The sequence below is a fragment of the Galleria mellonella genome, unplaced genomic scaffold, assembly GCF_026898425.1.
Source record: "Galleria mellonella isolate WM207_F2 unplaced genomic scaffold, CSIRO_AGI_GalMel_v1 utg139, whole genome shotgun sequence".
Classification (NCBI taxonomy): domain Eukaryota; kingdom Metazoa; phylum Arthropoda; class Insecta; order Lepidoptera; family Pyralidae; genus Galleria; species Galleria mellonella.
In genome coordinates, this window is record NW_026441995.1 from 8,727,683 (window position 1) to 8,752,850 (window position 25,168).

The following is a 25,168-nucleotide window of genomic DNA, read 5'->3' on the forward strand; positions in this document are numbered from 1 at the left end:
TATAATTGGAACTCTTTATATAAAAGTTTTTACTATTTTCTGGGTATAGGGACATAGTTTATTTAATTTTATAATATTATAATAATTAGGTTTCGTTGACAATATGCATCACGTGCACATGGAATTAAATTAGTACTTAATATCTATATATGTTATTTGAAAATCATCATGTTATCAAGCGAATGAAAAATTAAAAAAGTTATAAAATTCAAAGATTATAGAATACTCTCTCAGAAATATCCTGCAATCAGGACGATAAATACTGTATTGAATCCGTTACAGCGAAAATGTTTCTACTCACAAGAGGCTATAAGAGGCGAAGGAGTCGCGTTGCGCGTCCATAAGTAAGCACGCTGAGACCTTGTCCACCTCGCAAGGACATACGCATCGCAGCCCCTATGCGAAAAATCTCCCGCCATTTTCGAACGAGCGCGACCGCGAGGAACTTTGCTTCCATAGATTGGTCCTAAAATTACTTAATCTGTATTTGGAATATTAATTTGAATAAAAAAAAAAGTGGAAGTGATCTGGAAATTTTGATTTATTTTTCATTATTGTAGGTAAGTGAAGTATAACGTCAATTTTACGTTTTATATTTTTAAATGAAAATATAAATAAAATATATTACTTATTGTGGGTTTATTACTTATAGTCTGAAATCATGTTTTTTACGCATATAAAATTTAAAGTAACAAGTTAAACATAATGCCTTACGTACCTACTTAGCTAATATTAAAATAAATATATAAAAATTTTATTAATAATTTTATTTATATATTACATACGATAAAATTATAGAAAATAGGTACCTGTGTCTTTTGATTTAATAAAATTTAAGTATCTGTATTTCTTAGGCTTAGTTATTAAAAAAATATTTTTAAACCTACATATATAAGTTATACTTAATGTTAATAACATAACGATTAAAGTGGTAATGAAACATATAAATTTATGATAACATATACATATAAGAAATTTATATTTAAGTTTCACATGCAATTTTCGAACACTTAAATTACAATCATAAATGAAATAAAAAAATAAAAACTGTTTCATGATCAGTATTCATTTATTCAAACGTGAGGAAAGGATTTCAATTATTATTCCAACTTCCCAAAATACTACCACCCACATACATTAAAATTGAACGAACTCATTTTTCGAAGTACAGAAGTACTTAAAAATGATGTTGATGAACTTGTAATTCATAATTTTTCATGATTTACAAGTTGTGTTTTCATGCCATTAGATAATTATGTAATCTAGACATTTATAAACATTTAGTTAATACATGAACATAAATAAATTATGCCACCTTTAATAAAGTAGGAGTTAAAATATTGTTTTTAGTAACCAGGTTTTCAATTTAAATTGTGAATAGAATCTTATTTTATTCAATTGAGTCATGACCTATATTATGTGCTTGCTGCTTGGCACTAATGTGATGATGTAAATTATTCAGTTTTCTAAATTTGAATTATTTGAACTATTTAAGATTATAAAGAAAATAGTTTAGATTATAAAATTTTGATTATAAAAACGGTGTTTTTTTATTTTGTATGTTTGTTTTTAATGGATAGTTTTAAAAACTATTTAAGCGATTTTAAATATTCTTTCGCCGGAAAAAGTTACATTATCAGCGAGAATCAAACATTATATTTTATTAAAAAAACTGTACGAAGAGGAGGGCTATGAGTTTAAAATAATTATTTAAATATCATTATATATTTATATCTATAGTTATTTTTATGTGAATTTTGCTGGGCTTTTTCACTGGCATGTAAGCTACTGTATGGTAAATTAGGATAAATTATACTCCATTGGGTTGGATAATATTGATGCGCTGAATGATAGCCTTCATTTTATTTTTTATTTAAGTCTAACTATGTGTTTGGAGCTATTAAATATTTTTTGCATTTGTCTCAATGAACGTAATAATTTATACGCTAATTGTAGCGTAGCGGTTAAATTAACGTGTATCTTCTACATTTAAGTATCAAGGTAATATCAAATATAACAACTATAGGCACGGTATCATCAATCATTAAATATATTTTTTTTAGTAAAGTATTATAATAAAAAATATACAAAAACTACTTATAAATTAGCTAAGCAACCAATAATACAAAGTATACTTTGAAACATTCATTCGAAATATATATGTGTTTATTTCGAATGAATCTTACAATACGAAGACTGTAGAAGATAATAGATTTTTAATTTTTATTAAACATACCTATAGATAAGAAAAACATGGAGTGTACGTTTTTATATTATATAATATATTCATCTTCTAATGTCTTCGTATTGCAGATAGAATTATTATTTTTCTTTCGTGCTAAGTAATAAAAAATACCTTAAAAATATTGGCTATTCGTGTTATTAGGTATCAGTTCTTAATTAATTTCCATGTTTAGTCTTTAAAACTATTGGCAGAGTTAGGTATAGGTTCTACAGTGTTACCGATTGCTATGGGGGTAAAATGTGTACGTAAAATCAGTAATAGTCACTCTAAGTAGTTAGTGTATATAGTATGAAGGATACCTTGGGTACCATGGTATCCTTCATGTATTGGTTCACTACGGTATATTCTGTAAGATATGTTAGGCATTAGCCTTTATAGGAAATGGTGTGCTGCTACCTTGTTTGTTATTTCCAGTAATATAAAAGTAAATTATGAATTTATTTATCATCGTGGTATAAAAAAAAATCTCATTTCAAACGATAAAATGTTTTAAAGAAAATAAAGCGGAAATCCAGATCTTAAATAATCGTAACTGTATGTGGTTGTTTGTAAATACGAGTATATCGTTTATTTAAAAACTTAATTGCGGGGATTAAAACTTATACATGGAATTTTTATAACACACCCAAGTCTAAGAATAGACATCAAATTTAATAATCTATGATATTAGTTAATTGTTTTATAGTCATCTGGCAAAACGAAATAAGATGAGAAATCAAGATTTGAATTACTTACATATAATCCTACGCAGGTACGTGCTTGAACCTATACGAGTATATACTTGTATATTTTGATGGTCTTTTTGGATTTTTCTGAGTTGGGTGACTTAAGCATCTTATAGGATTTGTCGTTACATTATTATTTTGTTTTTAACCGATACAAATATCAAAATAAAAAGTACGTTGATTTACAATTTCATGCCAATATTTTATTATATATAAGTATATATTATATTATATATATTATTTTTTATTATTATCCGAAATCACTCAACTTATAATAATATAATGTGTATTCCGATAAGAAAAAATAAACCCAGTAGGTGGTAGTAATGTTCAAAATAATAGAGGGTTTGCTAATATTATTATAAAGATGCTAGTAAGAGATAGTCGGAGCTCTACAATATCCAGCAGGAGCAGACGAAATGTAAAAATATATTAAATTCTAGAAATAACGAAATTTAAGTACTTAATTTTTTTCTTAATGAACATTCTGATATGCGTCGCTTAATTTACTGTAATCTGTAACTTATAATAAGGATCCGGTTCTCTTTTCTTATATTTACGCCGACGCCGGCTTATCATCATGCGCAATGTATATATACTTAATACATTGCGCATGATGATAAGCGATTATTTATTAACTAATAAAAAAAAAACCGCTTTATTGAAATTTCTAAGTCATTTATGACGTACCAATCTGATGTCTAATAGAACTAATAGTATTATTAAACATCGTACTAATAAACATATTTGTTTTTATATCAATTAATGACATAATACAGGAGAACACGCATGATTAATTCTTAAAATAATGTGAATGTCTTTATTTAATTATTTATTACATGACTATCAAATTCATATGAAACATACTATATTCACATAAAACATAATAGGGACTGAGTGCATATAAAAATAATGAATATATCTAGATTTTTGCAACGCTCAAAAGATTAACGTCAAAACTGGATTAACATCTTAAAAGTTCAAAATCAGTATGTATGTTAATTTAATAATTATGTATGCATCCTCATGTTGACTATATTTACTTTGATATTTACCAATCAATATTAAAGTCACTGGCAATAATAAATTTAACGAGTAACACGGAAAGGGTGATACTATAAATTGCAATCAAAGTTTGAGTTTACGAACTCTGTTAATGTGTAATCACTTGTCGATTATTGTCGTGAACAAAATTTTTCATTTAAATAAGGATATGAATAAGTTAACCAAAACTACGTACTTTTAAAATGTATCTAACTACCCTTTGGTGAGTTTTATTAACAGATAGGTGTAGATAATAGAGTTGAACGAGTTTCAAAATTGTTCAAAAATGGTATTTGTTTTTATATAGAAATTAAATAAATAAGAAATAAATAAATATAATAAAAAAGGCAAAATTAAATTACTTTCGTCTAAGCTTTATATTTATAGAGACTGTTTCAAGTAGATATGCTTCTCATGTACTATTTTATTGATGCGATGGAAAATATAATCGAGTAAAGTTTTGTATTTTTTAACTTATGGTATTCTTACTTCAAGACTATTATAAATATTATTGCATATCGTCAACTACGCAAGAAACATTATTGCAAACAGGGTTGTCTTAATGCTTTTTAAAATTCATTTTTATTATGCACCTTCATAATAAAGATTGGTTTTTATACTGCTTGTATAGTTTAAAATTTTTATTAATCTAAAATATATTTGTATTTGTGAATAATAAAGATAATTAATTAGAAAATAATAATCTTTTTATATATTTTTATTCTGCGATAGTACATAACTGGCTGAATTTTATAAAAAATTTGTTACTCCTTACCAAATAACTTTTGGTTTAATACAAATTAGTTGATTATTTATACCGCAGCTAGTAAAGTTTATTTTTCAAGTTGTAAATAGATGTATGTGTAAAATAATTTTATATTGATAGTAATTTTATATTAAAACTTATAGCACAGTAGAAATATTATTATTATATTTAGAGACTATATATATATATATATAATTTTTAACAATCAAATTTAACAACCCTGATATTATCGGCAAACCTGTTCGAATTCCCATTCGCAATGCTTGAGCCTTACATATATTTAAAACTTACAACCTATTGAGAGGCAATAGTACCATAAGAAATATAACACCATATCTGTTTATAATTAATGGTGGATATATTTCTAGCTTGCATTGGTGAACATTGTCCGCCTGGATTTTATAAATTAAAATAACTTAAACACTCGTTAAGTGACTTAAAAAGAAGGAGATTTTAAATGTTTTCATTGTATCATCGTTATCTTCCTATGCTTATCACAATTGTTATTTGGGGTCAGCGTAATATGTTTTACTCTAAGGGTTTATTATTTCATTCTCTTCTTTTTGCAGTCATTTTTGCATTCACTCCCATTCTGGCCGTATCATCTTTTACACAGTCCATTAATATGTATGTTGCTTTACAATTACAAGTAGTATATGGTATACCATATACTACTTGTAATGTAAACAGGTGTCATCCTTTAATGTCAAAAATAAAGGTGGCTTTATCTTTATGAAGAACTATATATCTTAGAAAAAAACATTGTAGATTTTTTTATAAAAAAATTATTTATTTTAAAAATAATTGAAGGAACTAATTAGATATCTATATAGATTTTATTCTACTATTTAAGAAAGGGAAGTTATGTCTTTGGCAGTTTTTACTATAAAAGAAGTAAGTCACAGTCAAATGTCTTATTGAAAATTCATATGTTATTTATTCACATCATGTTATAACGCATCAAGCATAAAATGGCTTTATGGATTTTAATAAATAGGTTGTCGTTGGATTTGTATTATGGGATTGCTCTAAGTTACTATATAGTAGGTATATGATACAAATTTCTGTCTAATCTTTATGAAAAATACGATTGACATAATATACTATGAGTAATGTATGAGGGCAATGACATAATACAATAAGTTCATCAACACTACTTCTATTTAGCCTTGTAAATATATATTTAGGGAGTGTAAATTGCATTATTGTTGTCTATCTAAAAAAAAGCATTTTATATAAGTTGACTAAATAAACATAGACACTGAACAATTTATTTACAAACCAGAAATTGGTATGGCACTTAATCAATTATCAATATGGTGTCTAGTTGATACAGAGTTGAACATACTTAAAATTTATTTCAGGAGTATTTGTCATCAATTTTACCTACTCGTTGGTCGGTTGACAACTCTCTTGTATTTGTATTACATTGTCATAAAATACAGTCCTAATTCATCTGAATATCCACTCCTTGCAACGAATTTAAGATTATGTTAAACCTTATGAGAACAGAACTACATTGTGTTTGTTTATAACAGATTACAATTAGAGTACCTTTGGTTCTATTTATTATTGATTCTTTACTTATTAGAACAGGGATTCCTAAACTTTAAAGATAACCGAACGCCCACCAAACACCTTTTATTTTATGGAACTCCATATTAAATGATTACAAGTCAAAAACACTTTAATTAAAAAAAAAATAAAAACTTTTATTACAAATATTTTAAAAGTATAGACACAAGTATAGCACACTTTTAATTGTTAACGTGAAGAATGAAATTTTTAAACCGTATAAATAATTTCACGGAACCTTGCTTACTTTTTTTCGTACTCCTAGGTTCCGCGGAACCCACATTAGGAATCGCTGTACTGGAATTTAATAACTTTGCACTCAATAGATTACAATCTATCAAAATAACAATAAAATTTTGTGATTTATTGTAGACATTTTTTTATATGTCATACCTAATGATAGATATTTTTTCCTAAAATTCCTATCTAGTCGTTAGATATTAATTACAACAGAAACCTTTAATTTAAATTTAATCAAGATTTTGTCCCGAAAAGAACTTACTTCAATTGGGATTTAATTAATATGGTTGCCTGTAAGAGATTGCTTTTTACGATTAGGCTGCATTTTGGGAAGCACATACTTTTTAAATGTTTTATTTTATTGCATTTAGCACGCAGTAGTAATGTAAGTATAATAATTATTACGGCGTTAATACGGACGTAAAGTGATTTTAATTATGCTTGTTAATAATCCTTATGTAGATATTTTCGTTTATTATATATAAGAATAGTATTTGAATATTAAACAACAAAAGTTAAAAAAAAAAAAAATTACATACTAATTTGATGTTTTACCGATCATTTATTATAGTACAACAAGACGTAATACTCATCTATATTGTTTTTTTTACAAGATCCCAAGTTATCTATCCAAAGCGAATTTATCTGACCACAAGTCAGCGTTTTGTGACGCACCTAGCTTATGCAAATTGGTTGCTATTCATTGCTACGATGATTTAAATTACACCTTAGTTGTTATCGGTTAATCTACAACACGGTGGGTGTATCACTATGAAGATATTCCATGTTACTTGCTTGTCCGTTAGAAGTAGAGCTGTATACAATTGTAGTGTCTAAAATTGTTGATCGGGTCGAATGGTTATATCAATCATTCTTGCGAGTATGTTATTGTTATGATGATAATATTTGTACGCCGAATAATGGAAAAATGTATACTTATGTATACAAATTTTGACATGCTTGATAGTGTAGTGGTTTAATAATACATTGCTTCAACTTTTGATGGTCACGGATTCGATTCTTGCACGATACATAATATTAATAAAGTATTGGGCTTGTAATATGTATATATTTAAAAAGAAGTACGTCTCTATTAGTTGTTTAGTACCCGTTGCTTCTTTTGGGACTAGATGCTGCTGCATAATATGTCTACTTATAATTGTTGTATTAATCGTTAATTGTCGACTGCTGAACATAGCCTCCTCCATAAGGGCGGTTTGGCCTGTAGTTGCTATGCTTGGCAGGCGGGGTGGCAACTGCAGTTTTACTTTTGGTGATGGTTTAAGAGGGATGTTGCTGCCCATCTCTCCACTATAAACTTCCTTAATCGCCTCTCACGACACCCATGGGAAAGGAAAGGCCTATTCTATGCCGGGACTTACACGGCAACTACTGACATTGATATTTATTAAAATTTTAACCGACTTCAAAAGGAAGAGGTTGACTATCAGTTTAATTTTCAGTTTTTCGTATATTTTGTATATAACGTGATGTATTTTTTTGTGAAACTTAAAATAACAAACAAGCTAACGGCCCAACTGATGGAAAGTAGTAAACGATGTCTACGGACATGAACAGCATCATGAATACCACAAAATATACTATGACACATTTGATGGATCATTTTTTCATCATCATTTGAAATTCCAAATCGATATTTGTAAATAATTTATTGATTCCTTTATTACTTTTATTGTTCATATTGTTGAACAAAATTATAAATTTCATTAATAACATATCAAAACATTATTTCATTTAAAACTTTAGTTTAATTATTAAAATATTAACATTGTCACAAATATATAGAAATTCAACTAATCAATCTTACTATGTTAAATTATTTTTAATAAATACCAAAATCTCTTTTTGTTTCTTTAGAGATTTGCGATATATAAAGTTCTCCAATATAAAGAATTTACTATGCAAATTTTGTTTTTATATCATTAACAGTTTCAGTGATGAGTCAGTCAGGACATTATATAGAGATATACTCTGTTATAATATGAGCTATTAATAAATCAGAAATAATAAGCGCATAATGCGTGATATATTTTTTTAGTCCACATATTTCCTGTATATTTAGTTTGTAACATGTTTCCGTCTAAGGTATTAAAAATTATAGTTTTTTATAATCCTCTGAAACAAAAGAGCCTACAGTCACGATGACACAACATGAGAAAGGTAAGGTGTGGCATATTTGGCGGGTAAGCCAAGTAGGTTCAGTTTACAAGTTCAATGCCAACAATGTACCGTTTTATTTTAGGCCTTTCAATGTGTATCTGTAAGCAAAATACTACAGACATAATGGCGATATGATAACGAAATTTCAATAAATACTTTTTTTTTTATACCGGTTAAAACAAATTAAGTGTTTCTGAAAGTGCAAACAGAAATTTCGAACTACTGGATATAATTAAAAACACCTTAATTACAAGACTAGAAGAAAAAGTTATGAAATTATTGAATTCGGTGCTAAGACAAATTTTATTTTAAATTGAATAAAAACAAATTTAAATTACAAGCTAGTAAAGCTCGTTTATGTCTTTTATATGGATACTCGTCTAAAACTTGTAAAAAATTAAGAAGTCTGTTATAATATAGGGTTTCCTTTAAATATATGTTAATATAATAAAGCAAAATGATTTTATAGAATTTGAAAAAATAATTTTGTTTTTGATGATTCATATCTTGAATTAACTTGGCTTAACATCACGACACAATCACGGGGGAAACCGTGGGGTATAATTAGTAACATATACAATTTATAATAAGTACTTATTAATTAATCCCATAATCAAACGGCTAAGTATTTTTTGAGTTTATCTATCACAAACATAAGATATTTTCTATTGGTTAGTTGATTAGAACTATTTTGTTTATTTCTGGTACTATTAATAAAAATAATTTTAATCAACTAACAAGTAATATGGAGTTTCGCAAAATGACATCTAGTTCAGTAAAATATTTTATGTTTATAATATATATAGTTTAGATAGTAATATGTATTCAATAAAAGCAGAACTCTAGCAATATTTAATTATATCATTGGGAATGGGCAATGGTTGGAGCATCAGCATCTACAATATTTTCTTAGTATTTGATGATAGTCAATAAGTAATAGTGTTATTCAGATCACACGTAGCAATATTAGCATTTCTCTTATTTTATACGTAAACATTGTCTACGTTTTACTACATAGTACTGTTGTTCGGAATCTATTTTACACACATTAGGTGATACTAATAAAATAAAACATCATATCAGTACGTAACTATCCACTGATGAACATAGGCCTCCTATCGTTCTCGTTACCTCTTGGTAACGAGAACGTACTACAAGAGGTGAAGAAGAATATGGGCTGCTTTTTATTTCTGTCAATGAACATAACATAACTGTAAAATAAAAAAAAATGGCATTTTTTTAATAGTAAGAGCGGAGTTTACTTCATACTGATTATATATGTAGGTATCTATTTGTCTCTGTAGTTTTTTTCTGGAGAATATATAAATAGATAAACTTGACATAGATAAAAATATTTAATTAAGTTATTAAGGTTATCTATAATACAACAATGCTACATGCAATTATTGATTCAAAGATCAAGCTCAACATGTGCTCTACTCGCAAAAACCGTTCCGCATAACAATTTTAACCCACATAAGCATAAAAATTCAGTTTCCGTAACCGAATTCTGTCCATTATGCGTTTAAAAACCGAATCGTGTTTATTAGAACTAGATTATTTTTTGTGTACAGGATTTTCTAACGTTTTATTTGTAAATTCGGATACGACAGGGTTGGTATATCTTAATAAAGTAAGACCTCTAAGACAAAACTTAACTACAAAAGGCCATGTCATTATTATCATCATATCAACCCTTAAATGTCCACTGCTATAAAAAAGGGTTTTGCCATACTTGGCAAGTGTGTAGGTAACTACAGTTAGGCTTTAGTGATGTTTTAAGGGGAACGCTGCTGATCATTTCTTGATCACGAAGTTTCCTAGCCGCTTCTTATGACACCCATGGTGTAGGAAGATGTGCCTCATAATATGCTGAGACCACACGACAAATTTTTATGTATGTAGTATTCCTTACAATTATTACAAATGTGGAAGGTTGTAAAACACCTTTGATGTTTGGATGTCTAAACTGTTGAATGGATTTAGTGGAATAAAATTTGGGACATAGGCCATAATTATCCTGGATCGTTTGTTCCTCCTGTAAGGATGGCGCTTTCTGATATCGAAAGTTTAAGGCCTTCGTTGTGCATAAATGTATATAAGTTTTTATCTTAATCTAAACCAATAAATAAACCGTGTTTGTTGACGCCAAAATACGAATGCCGTTTAAAATCGTGTCCGTTCGTTGCCAAATTCGTCGCATGTCATCAAGATTGATATCGATATATCGTGTACAAATGGTCAGTATCACGCCATAAGAACATATTGGATTATTAGTTGATAGGATATTGTTATTCAAGAATCACCCGGCAACGATAATAGCTAGTAATTTTTTTTTTGTACTTATACGAAACATCATTATTATGTTCATCATATCAGCTGTTTGTTGTCCACTGCTGAACAAACGCCTCTCCCAAAAGGGGGGTTTTGTCAGTAGTTGCCATGCTTGGCAGGTGGATTGGCAACCACAGTTAAGCTTAGTTAGAATATTCTAAGAGGCATGCTGCTGTCCATCCCTCGACTATTAAGTTCTCTTCGTTGCACAGGCAATAGTAATTTTAATAGTTGTAATAGTACAACACCTACGGGAAAGGAAGGGGTGGCTTATTCTATACCAAGACCGCACGGTAAAGTATTTAGGATATAAATTATTCTTGTATCATATTTCATTCAAATCTGTCCAGCCACTTAAGCGTGATTGAGTAACAAACGTCCAAACATACAAAATTTTTACATGCTTTCACATTTATAATATTCATCGAATTCCAATATCTATCTGTTGTTATATATATTATTATACAAAATACAATTTTTCCGAATCCTTATATTATGTCTTTCTATCGTAGTTTTGCTGTTTTATAATGAGAGACATATTTTAATATACATAATGCAAAATTCTTTAAATAAAATTATAATTTACTGGTTTCTTTTTACATTCAGTCGTTACTCAATTTGCGTGTTACGAATGACTGCTACTTATTATCTAGATTACATAGTCAGATTACACTAGTGTTACTTGAGTTTCTTTATTTGTTTTTGTCTTCTTTATTTTGTGTTCTTACAATTTATCCAATATGGGTAAGCAACTTGAACAAGTAAAACGAGTCTGGTTATGTGAAAAAAGGTCCCTACTATGCGGGCTGAATCCCCTAATTACCAGTAATACTACTTGAGAAGCGACTCCTCGGGACATTAAAGTCTGCGAAGCAAGTACATACAGACCAATTACTGCGCGTCATTGTATGATATAATACGAGTAGGTACTCTTTGTTTGCTCCAGGACACGGTCAGTGAACCCATGCTTGTAATCCCAAAAGCGTAATTATACTTAGATTACTATCGATATAAAACACTGAATGAGGATGTTTTGTTTATATGGCAACACTGCAACAATAACCGTTTTTTGTCTTTGGCTTAATTAGGTAATATAACAGCTATCAAGCAGCTCTTTGTCTGACAATTGGTACGAGCGTGCTATGTCTATATCAGAGGATCATGAGTATGTATACGTCTTTTTTAGAACATGATGAAGTAACGTGTAAATAGATTATTATGGTATCATATACAGGATCATGTTAGATCAATTTTAAGCTAGAAACGCACTTATAATAAGAATTTTAAAATACATTATTTATGAAAAAATAATAATATAACAGTGAAATAATAATAATCAGATTCAGATTGCTTAGTATCGGATTTTAAAAAATGCCCGTTCCTCTTTCTTTCTATTTTTCCTCATTTGGTTAGTTAAATGTAAATGTTACATTTACTACAACGGTAATAGTTTGAACAAAGATTCTAATAGTGAGCAAATATATTTAATTATATAGGTTAAAGTTACAATTCGTATTGTCTACTAGGTTTAATTTGTTTATGTTTAGATAATTTCATAATAGTTCGTCATTATGATTTTATTGCTCAAATGTGCGAAGTTCCATGGGTCAATGGCTTTTTACCGTAAGATTTTTTAGTTAACCAATTAAAATAAATTTGCTATTATAAAATTTACGATGTAGCTTAATTTTACATTTCACATAGATGTAGTTACAACATAATTACAGTCATAGTGGCATGCCCGTAATATTATTTTGTGACTGGCAATTAGTGAAAAGAAATATAGTGATATTGCTATTTAATTACTCGCTTATTAACTTGTTAAAGCGTTAGTTATGAAACGGTTCTTTTTTTTATAAAAATAACTGCTACTGCATTTAAATGAAAATGTGATATACTCGTATTAAAATATGTTATAAAAATGCATAATTGGAGACTAAAAAATGAAAAGAAAATCAGAGTGCATTTAATTTCATTGTGTATTAATTACTAACCAATTTTGTGGAAATATAAAGTTATTAAAATTTACGATATGTAATTACAACCATGCACTGTGTTACGTTTTTAAGGGAATGCCAACCTTGAGACTTTTTTAATCTATATAGTTTTAAATAATTGCAGCAGGTTTTCGATGGGTGGTCTTGATATCTTCCAGTCTATTGTATTATGATCTAACATTATACAATTGGTACTCTGCTATTTGCGTTTATTACTATTAAATATATCTATAATATGTATAAATGATTTTAGTTGTCTGCTGTAGTGTTGTAGCGGTTAGATACATTGTCTCATTTTCTTATAGTTGTTGGTTCGTTACGTGCACAATACATGTACAAATTGTAATTGTATAATAGCTGTTTTTCACGGGTTTACCAACGTAAATCAACATATAAATTATTCTATATCTTAAGACATAATCTACTCGTGTGAGAAATTTCATTGAAATCCGTTCAGCCGGTTAGTAGGATTGAGTAACAAATACACATCTCCATAAACTTTTGCCTTTTTAATAATAGTATTCGTATACGAAGTAGAAAGTAGAACACAATTATTTAACCCCTTTATTAATATAACTTTAAACGTCTAATAAATCTGTTTTAACTATTGTAGTGTTGTCTTTTTATTTTTTATGTACGGACTGAAATCTAAATCGTTAGAAACCTACGAAGGGAGTATTATATTGTCGAAATTGAACTATTTCAGCAAAGAAACGTAGATTGAAAGATGGCATCATCTCTTATTTAACAAAATTAGGGCATAAATTTTGAGAAATACTGAAATGTTAGAGATTTATGATAAATTTCAAGTAAATCAGATAATATTTTTTATAAAAACTTTCATCCCTAATTTTTTACCCTTAAAGGCCGAATTTCGATAAATCCTTCATTATTATTTGTGTAATGAAAAGTAATATCGCAAGATATTATTTTTATATATTCACGTCAAATAATGCTAAAATATATACATAATACAATCAATGTAATATCTTGGACATTCATAATAAAACTTTTATTGATAGTACAATTGTGTAAATAACTACGTAAATTGATTCGTTGATCTGCATATGATTCTATTTATCTACTTGATAGTATAATAAGCACGTAGTATTCAAAGGTTGACCTATCTTAATCACATGTTGCCATTGAACCAAATTCGTAAATAGCTAGCTCCATGTAATTAAAACGGAACAATAAGAAAGTCGACTAGTGAAGATATCACTTGCGCAATGATAAGCCACAGAATCACCGGATGGCATAGATAAAATCTGCAAAAGCTGTAGCCCGTGACGCGTTGCTAAACTAAACGATTTGTGTCGGATTGATTTATTGTGCACAAACCATTATAGTAAATTGTTCACGACGCAACATATAGACAAAATAAAATGGAATGAAATAAGTTTTTAATAGAATGATAATGATATGGTAATCCTATCTGCGTTATCGGTATACGCTGGTGGAGCAGTGAACGTAACAGTTTAGGATGAATCATGATAAATTCAACAGGAATTAATCACGATTGTTTCTAACCTGCATAAAGGTCGATCTAACGCAAAGGATGGGTTTAATTTAAATTTTTCTAAGCAACAATTCAAGCTTGAAAACAGTTTTTAATTTTCATTCTAAGTTATATTTATAGATAAGTTAATGGCTAAGTACTTAGTCTGAAGCATTAGAATTATTCTTATCTACTAAAAGAATGAAGATACATGAGAAATCATTTAATAATTGATAGGGATATAGTGTAACATATACAATGATAGAACATTGGAGAACTTTTACCTTTTTGGAGACGCTATAAGATCTTTTATATTAACCTAGATTAGGTAATAGCATTATTAACATAATTAATAATATAACCTATAGTATTTCAAATTCCTCCATCCTACGAAAAATATATTTAGTTTTGTTAAATTTTACAATAAATCCAAAAACATACATTTTGATAGCAACCGCATAGTTGTACTATATTTGTGTAAGCAAGGTATCAATGCATGCTGCAGTATTTAGGTATTTCATTAGGTTACCTTACGCTTGCACAAATGAACACAAGGGTTATTTTACTATACGATTGAGATAGAGATAGGTAGATAATTTTTAGCTATGATCTTCTGACTCCCTTGAACTGCTTTAGACTATATAGTCTATATATATACGAATATACGAATGACATCGCTATTATCATTTATGTATGGAAATAACTTTGTAATGAAGTTACAAATTACATACAGGTACATCATATTGACTTGAATATCCATTTTTTTTTTACTTATATGCGCTTAATTGTGTACTAAAAAAACAAACTTAGAGTCACGAACTTACAGTTGTTTAAATTTACTGGCTTCTGGCCGGGTAAGAACGAATTATCCACGTATCCACAAAGTATTTTGATTAAAGAACAAGTGAACGTAGGTAGCTATCATGCAGTAGAATCTTCTACTGTACGAATATTTTTTATATACCTCTGTGACGTCATCAGGTAATACTTTGCTCACGCCAACGTCAAGCGTACATAAAGATCGTGATTATATGGGAAAATTAAGTAACACTTCAATTATGTTATCCTAGTACCTAACTGATAGAATTGTGGGTCAGGGCGAGGGATTAATAGGTAACTAATGATATGGAAATAATGAAAAAAACGATGATATAAAAAAAATTCTCTCTCAGGATACCGAGAGATGTCTTAGTTTTGATAGCATTCATTTTGAAGTATGAGAGTGAAATTACAGGGTACGGAGGCATAATACCTCAGTCCTTAGAATAAAATATAGATTATAAACAAAAATATTCGCACGTTAATAATATTGTGTTATAAAATAGTAAGGATGGATAAGGCTATGCTTGGAGTTTCTTGCGTGATAGAATCTGAAACGAGGATATCCACAAAAGAACTAAAGTAACCCACATAGCCTGAAGGATAAGCAAGCTTAAGTGGCAATGGGCTGGTCACATAGTTCGAAGAACCGACAACCGATGGGAAGAAAGTTTTTTAAGAGGCGTCCCCGTACGGGCAAACACAGTGTAAGTCGACCCCCCACTAGATGGAGTGACGACCCATGCATAGCAGCGAGTTAGTGGATGTAGGTAGTTCAGAATCGTTCTTTATGGCAGTCGATGCGTATGTCCAGCAGTGGACGGACAATGGCTGAAATGATGATGATGATGATAAAAATAGTAAGACTGTGCTGATATACAACACTTACTATTTCATTTATACCTTGGTAATTACTATTACGAATACATAGGTTAAATCAATTGTAAATGAATATTCATAGATACTTATACAATAATAATATAATTATACATATACAGATGCGTCATGTGTCAGTAGGCTCTGTTATGATAATTGCCTAGGTATTATTACAATTAAATATTATTAACAAGATGTAATGTTAACTACAATGTTAACCTTGGCTATGAACTTGTTATTAGTTTCGTTGAGTATACCTTGTTGTCTCTTGACCGAATCAGTATTAATATATAAAACGGAAAAGTTTGTTTATTTGAACGCACTAATCTTCGGAAGTATCAGTCGAATTCGAAAATTTATTTTTGCATTTGACAGGTTATTTTATAGAGGAGATGTTATAAGCTATTCAATATCATGATACAACCACGGGCAAGGCTGCGGAGCATAGCTAGTATTAAGTGAGAAGTTCATTTGTGGAATGATATTAATAGCAAGTAATAAACCTATTATCTAAGTGTAAATATAAGAGACAAATTAACAAAATGTTAATTCTTCGTTCATGAAATTTGATAGAAAAATATTATAAATATTTTACATGGACTTAAATTTGAAAAGTCTTAAAGCTATAAGAATTTACAGGTGTAAGTAGGCTATAAAAAGAAAAATATTTGATAAATAATATGGTATGTTGGAGTTGATAAGTTTCTGCTACCAAATAGCTGTGTTTGCATGGAATATGGCAGTGAAATCACAGGATGTGAGGGCAATAAAGACTCCTTAAGAATGTCAGCGTAGGGGCAATTAGTATTCTTTTTTTAAAACTCGTAGATTAATTGAGCTGTTTGGGATTAAAAAATTAAGTTTTAATACATTTATCAAAATTAGCTTTTATAGCCTTTATAAAAATATCATACCATATATATGTATATATAGTAATATTTATATATAAAGCAATACTTGATATATGAATATATCAAGTATTGCTTTATTTTTCCTGTATTCAATAATACACCGCCTACATATTTCTCGGTTTGCCCAATGGTTGACTGGTAGAGAACACCGTTAAGGTCTTAAGTTGTTAAGTTCGCCAAATGTACATAGAATTTTACTGTGCATTAAAGTTTAAATAAATAAATATATAAATCAAACGAGCACAATCATAAACTTATCATGCTTAGTTTAGTTTTTTTATCCAACTTAGAATGGCAAACAAGCTGACGGTCCATCTGATGGAAAGTAGTAACTACCGCCTATAGTCATGAACAGTACCATGGACTTAAAAGAGTATACTGTTACGTCCATGATACCCCCTATGCGTTGCCACGGATAGTTTCACGAATTCCTATAGCCACTTTCCGCCTTTATCAACAGACCAGCGATAGCACGTAAGTTCATATCATACATTGGCATACATATGTAAATATGTATGCCAATTTTCATCACAATCAGACACCAGCATGTGATTTGAATGGAAAAATTTACATACTGAAGCAAGTTTAATCATCATCATCATCATCATCATAACAGCCGGTAACTGTCTACTGCAGAATATAAGCCTCCTCCTTAAAGGGACTTTGCCAATAGTTGCAACGCTTGGCAGGCGGGTTGCTAATCACAGTTAGGCTTTTGTGATATTTAAAGACAGAAGCTGTTGTCCATCTCTCGACTATTAAATTCCCTTAGTCGTCTCTTACGAAAGAACTTTTACGTGAAAGAAAATTGCCCATTTTATGCCGGGAATACACGGCTAGTAAGCAAGTCTAACAAAAACATGTAAAAATATAACAATTAAATATCACTTGCTAGGCATGGATAATATGGATACCGGGGGATAGGGATTAGGGATTGTTAGTAATGGATTCTAACAGCCCATTGCTAACAATACACCTTGTCAGGTCGACCTTTTTTAGAAACCATTGTAGTCAATACTTTATGATTTTTTCACGATGGGCTAACTAACCTGCCTTCGTCTTCACCTATCGTATATCACCGGTACCCCGCCAGCGTATACTGAGTATACTGATAGCGTAAGCATTCATTATCACTGATTAAAAAAAATACGGATACAGGTCCGATATTTATATATTAAATTCCTCTAGACATTGATGGCAGGAAAAAGATTCTCACGCATTTCCATATCGCCCATATCAATCGAATATCTATTTTCGAATATGTTATAAGTCTGTTATTCAATATTATTTTTTGGATAGCAGACTTTTAATATTCGTTAGCCAGTATATAGACATTGTAAATGAAATATATAGATATTGTAACCAAAATATATAGATATTGCTATATATTACTCACCCTTATTACCTGCATATAAAATTACATTGTATGGATTTCATTAGTCAAAAATTTTCATAATATGAACATTACTATTCTACAGTCTATAAAAAATGAATGCTTAAAATAGATAAAAAAAGCGAAGGAACTATACGAGTACCAGTAGGCGATGATGCGTGCAGGTATACACCGCAAGTTATCAACAGGACCACCGCAAATTATCTCAATGTAACTTACAACATGACTATTTAGATAAGATACTTTTTACACTTAATAAAAATTTGCATTGTAACATGTTTGTAAAACATTATTAGCATTTTAAAGATTTGATGCTATTTTGTCCTATTTGTTCGTTCTTGTCATGTTTATACGAGTGTATATGCATTGCCAATGCTTAATCATTAATATACAATTAGAAGTATACATTACGTATATGAAATACCAGGTATAAGATTGTAATAAATATATTTTGTTACATTTTATAATGTAAGTTATTCTACCTATGAGTCATATATGCTTCAAACACAGATAATATAATCCTATACAACAATGTAACAGCTAGCTTAAAATATAGATAAGTAAAAAATAATATAAGTAGCATATATTAAAGAAAATACGATTTTACAGGTAAAAAAAAACAGGTTAATAAAAATATGTTAAGTTAAAAATATTCCAAATAATAGAAGTTTTTAGATATTAAACAGGTATAAATTTATATATTATACTAGAACCTGTTACTTACCAAAAAATAATAAATATAGATACTAAGAGCTAGAAAGGAAATAATGCAAAGATATTCTATAATTTTTTTTATCAATATCCTATGCATCAGTGGTTTGTAGTATCAATTTATTCATAGCGTACATATTAGGATTCATCAGATGGGTAGCCACAAGAATGCAGTTCTGACCACAGCAGCTGGAAAGGGAATCTTCGAACCAGTTTTGTAAAGCCTTCTGAATAAGTGGTAAGGACATTATCTCACCATCAAGGTTTATACTGAATGTATTACCAATTTTACTCTCTACGAGTGAAAAGTAAAAGGACTTCGTGTACTGATATTTCTAATAAGAAAACGAGAGTGCTGTTTGGTAGTACTAAAATGCTCCCTATACACTTTTCTTATTAAATGAAAGTATTTAGCAATTTCTTATCATTTAAAAATAATAATTGTATTAATTGTTTGTGACGTTTGTTACACGGTGAATAAGTAATTATAAAATATGAAGATTAAGGTTAAGTTCCTGAGTTCGAATTTGGTTAACATTAAAAACTTCGTTTATAAATTTATGTTTTCGACTAGTTTTTTGTGAGAGACAACACATCGTTGACAAATAAAATAATCGGAATTACGGTGGTAGAGTTATCCCTAATACATAAGTATGATTGGGGATTACAAAAATATGTTTGGGGAAACGTGAGCATGTTTATTGTTATGTTCACCACAACGGCAACAGTTAAGCAATACCTCTCGACTACCCCATCAGGGATAATATTATATATATAATATATTATCGTGAGCTTATTTGTAACTTGGATATATCGATATATATATATATATATATATATATATATATATATATATATATATATATATATATAAGAATGATAAATTTATTTATATCTTTATTGTATAATAAAACATACATTAGACAAGTTTATTGGTTATATAAATTGATATAATAATAAATATCATATGGAATAATTTTATAAATATATAAAAATATACATATAAATATATTAATAAAATTATATGTTGTAAAGAAAAATATATAGACCTAAGCTTTAACATATTCTATATATTTCATTATAATAATATATTCACCCTCGTGTGGTCTTTGAAGGATATTTTCATTGGATGTACCGGTTTATTTTTTCATATAATATGTACTACAAAATGGTTTGTAGTAGCAAGGACGATATATTCAAGATAATACACGTAAACTCGTTCAGCACGCTTGTTATATCTTATTTGTAACTTGGATATGTAATTATTAGTGTCGATGAACCACAGGGTGTTGATTTTTTTCTTCGAGGTTGCCTGGTTATTCACTTGTGACCTTTAGTAAAATGCTCGAGGTTTCATTGAATTTGTTGGGATGCCTTCACCGTGAATGTTATGATGAACCTTGATGACTGTTGCAGTTAACTTACCCATTATTATTTATAGCTTTTGGTAAACTAGTTAGTAAGCACACTCATTTATAAAGTGAGTATAGTTATTAACTATACTACGTAAGGTGACTTAAGAATGATAAGTTTGATTAGTATGTTATGCCTTATATAATTATATATATATATATATATATATATATATATATATATATATATATATATATATATAATTAATTATTAACTGACTTTAATAAAAAGAAGAGGTTCCCAATTTAGTTGTATTTTTTATGAACTTTTATCATTTATGAACCACTTTGATTTGTTTTCTATTTGAAAACATTTTTCACAATAATTTCAGATTAGTTCCAAAGAAAATACATTAAAATCTATTCAGTAGTTTGATTTTGAAAATAATTATAACTTTTATTTTTAACTAAACTAAATAATTAAAGGTTTGATACGATTGATGTCGATGTTTTTAAATTTATTCTTTTTTTATGGATCAATATTTATTTGTGTTATAACGTTTCTAATAACAATTAATTGTGTGTAAATGTTGTGGATTAAGTATTTTATATAGAAATTGCTTATAATCATTGTTACGGAGTCCGATTAGTAAAGCGGATTTAGTCACGTAGCAGTTAAGATACACGTAAACACAATTATGTGAATAAATTGACTTTATAGCACACAAAAGTATACAAAATTACAAGCCATCATTATTTTATTAGCCGTTAACTGTCCACTGATGAACATAGGTCTTTCCCATAGACTGCCATAAAGAATGATCCCAGCCACTTACATCCACTGACTTCCTGCAATGCATTTGAGGTTGTCGCTTTATCTAGTGGGGGATCGCCCTACACTGTGTGTTGCCTGTATGGGGTCACCACTCAGGAACCTTTCTTCCCCATCGGTTGTCAGTTCTTTTAATTATGTGATCAGCCCATTGTCACTTCAGCATACTTACCAGTATCTTTGGTACTATGTCAGTTACATTGGTTTTTTTGTGAATATTTTCACTCCTCATCACGCAAAAAACTCCGAGCATAGTTTTCTCCATAGCTCTTTGAGCAATAAGCTTCTGAATACGGCCTGGTGTGTAGAAACATTGTTCCACAAATTACAATTGAAAGTCATCTCAATTAAATAACCGAGCACATTTATAATTCAATGCTTCACAAAAATTGGTTTGTTTTAAAATAAATTTACAAATCGGTACAAATATATAATCTACAATACAATTTTTAAGTCTTGTAGTTAATTTTAAAATAAACCAGATAACATACGTAGGCAAGTATATATAGGTATTTTCCATTATTATAGTTTCAAGTAGGTAAGTACATAACCATTGGTTTAGATATCATCTGTGAGTTTTTGCCAGGCCATACATAATAATACCCACTAACTACATTGTCACGCGAACAACGAAGGGTCAGAATAATTATGTGATTGTCTCTCGAAAACAATTTGTTTCTCGGTTCATAGACAAAATATTCTGCCTATTTTGTACCTAAAAAGCCGTAGTTGATATGTTTTTATGTGACACGGGAGATATTTAAGAAAAATTTATATGTGGGGTCTGATAATTTTGAGAAATTTTGTACGTCCGTCTGTCTATTTGTATGTTTATTCTGGCATCACAGTTTTCACAGATATGTTCCTGAGAATTTAACTTATCTCTGATCTGGTGTATATTATCTCTTGATATTCTATCTAGAACTAGTTTATTTTATTGGATTTCCTACTTCTAAAATCATGATGGTAAGTAGTGGGTAAAAGCTAGTAAAATGTAAATATATAACTGTCTCTGAATTATGAGTACATCAAACAGTTATATATTAAATATAAAATAGAAATTATAGAGTATACTTATTCATTTATAAATCATGTACTAATTTATACAGTAATTGTTTAGTGGTCTACAATATAATTCAGTATTCTTTTAATGAAATAATAATTTTTAAAAGTAGTTCAATAAAGGCATATTAAGGCATAAATAACACAATATGCAATAATAACCTAATTTAAAATACCAATCCAAAGACATTATTAGAATGTATATATCAGTAGTAAGTTTTAGGGTCTTGAGTTTGTTACTTATAGAAATATAACGTAGGTACGTTGAGATTTGCATAGTGTTTACATCTTTATTTTTTCTATTCTATTCATATGGGAATATATGTTTACTAGGTTTCTAACTATATATAGGTCATATATAGACATAGGCTATATATTGTTAACTTTGCACTTGTGTATTTCAGAAGCAGGGAAATCAAATAAATATACCACTTCTAAATAACGTATCACGAAAAAATATATACTAGATTTTAAATGTCTAATTTAATGGTGAATAGAAATGTGAAAATACATTCGATTTGGTGTCGTAGACTTTGTGTGATTCCGGAACAACATACAGACAGATAGACAAAATTTATAAAAAATATTGTTTTGGTTTCTGTTGCTCTTATTAAGAGCCCTATTGTGTATATTAATTTTTCTCAAAAATTTGCCATGTGCAAATATCGTCTAGTCGCAATTTTATTATACTCTGTATACTAAGATGATACCTAATTATGAAGAAGTAAAAAATCAATGTTTTATTATTATATCGGCCATTAACTGTTCACTGCTGAACATAGGCTTTCCCTATAAGGGGAGTTCTGCCAGTTTTTTTTTTTCATGGAAGAAAATGGAGTGGTAACCACGCCTGCGCTATCGGTATATGTTGGCGGGGTACCAGTGAGAGATGAAAGGTGAGATAAGAGAGGTGAGGAAGAAAATAGGTCAGTTAACCCATTGTGATGAATTCTATTAGTATTAACCACGATGGTTTCCTGAAAGATTCCGATTCCGATGGTTAACCTGAAAGGGTATATTGCTAATGATCTGGCTGTTAGACACCATTACTAACAATCCCTTTCTCCCAGTTTTGCTTGTAGTAATGCTTAACCAGCAGAAGCAACGCTTGGTACAGTATACTAATAATTTAACTGAGACTACAAATAACAGAATCGATTATAACGGCTTTTATTTTTAGATACAAGTTTTGCTTGTACAACAGAAACAACAGTTGCTTACACACTTTTAAAATATTTGTCATATTTCATAATATAGACTAATTTAAATTAAAAAGAATGTACGTACCTATATAGTAAGTGGAACGAATAACAAGCAAAGAGAATTTTCTGTTCCCATTATTTATGGAAGTCTATTCTTAGTAACAAAATAACAAGCTCAGACCAGTACCCATTTGAGTTATATAGCAGCATGCAATGGTTTTAAAAATGGTGTTAAGACAGACCTATAAATAAAGTAAGCAGCCCGATATCATCGGTGCATCTGCCTCGTAACTATATTTTTAGTTCCATAACTTATGGTAAAATAGTTCTTGAATATGAACCTATATTTTTCGAAGTATCCATAGCAGTATTAAAATGTAAGGAGGAACATAATAATTATGGTTGCTATATCATATAAATATAAACTTATTATTATAATAAAATTATTATAAGAAATATTTTTTTGTTTGTGATGGATAAACTTAAAAGTACCTGATATATTTTAAAAATTCTTTCACTGATAAAAAGCTACGTTAGTAGTGAGTAACATAGGCTATATATTGTTAAAAAAATAGAGAACTTACCAATTTACCCGTGTGAAGTCAGTAATACTTGCTAGTATTACGATAAACGTGAACAAAAACGTTTTCACTTACGTAATTATGAAGGCCAATTGAGGCCAATAACATTGACCAAAGCTGCTCTTGACCTACACTACATTCATGGCATTAAATTAATTTATTGTTTAATGTATTGTGCTGCACTATATACAAAAGTAATTTTCTGTACAAACGGCTATCGTTAGGACGGTAAGCATTAATTGGTAAAAAACCAAAAGCGGTGATGATATATTTTTTTTAAAGATGATAATGAAATGGTAACCTCGCCTGCGCTAACAGTATACGCTTGCGTGGAACTAGTGAGGGATGATAGGTGAGAACAAAATGACAGGTCAGTTAGCCCATCGTGATGAATATACCTGGAATTCAGCACGATGGTTTTCATGGGCACCACATGGAGGTCTACCTGATCTTCTGCATACGACTATATACGTACATATATTGTATTGATTCTACGAGTATTCTTCTTTTATGACAACCTGGGAGTGGTCATATCTGCATTCTTACTCAGTCACTACACGAAGTGTTACTTTTGCCTAATGAATTTGCTTTGCCTGTATTGAGCGTTATCTAGATAATCTTATCACGTCGCATTGTACAGCTTTGTTGTCTATCTTTGCCAAGATCGTAGTTTCCAAATAGGCTTATTTTGTTTGCTTACACGATCTTGACCTCATTTACCACACTATTATGTACATATATAGTACATCGGGTTCTTCAAAAGGGCGTGTTAAGGTTTTTAAGGGTCGGCAACGCGTGCGTGGTGCCTGTGTAACATCAGGGAT

The 25,168-nt window shown here is 29.4% G+C and overlaps 1 protein-coding gene across 1 annotated transcript in view; it reads left to right on the forward strand.

The window, feature by feature from the left end:
• The first annotated feature begins 324 nt into the window (after positions 1-324).
• Positions 325-25,168, forward strand: part of LOC113513572 (serine-rich adhesin for platelets) — a 33,895-nt gene continuing 9,051 nt past the window's right edge. The window contains exon 1 of the mRNA XM_052903412.1: positions 325-560. The gene's annotated coding sequence lies outside the window, so the exon portion shown is untranslated. The remainder of the gene's footprint in view (positions 561-25,168) is intronic.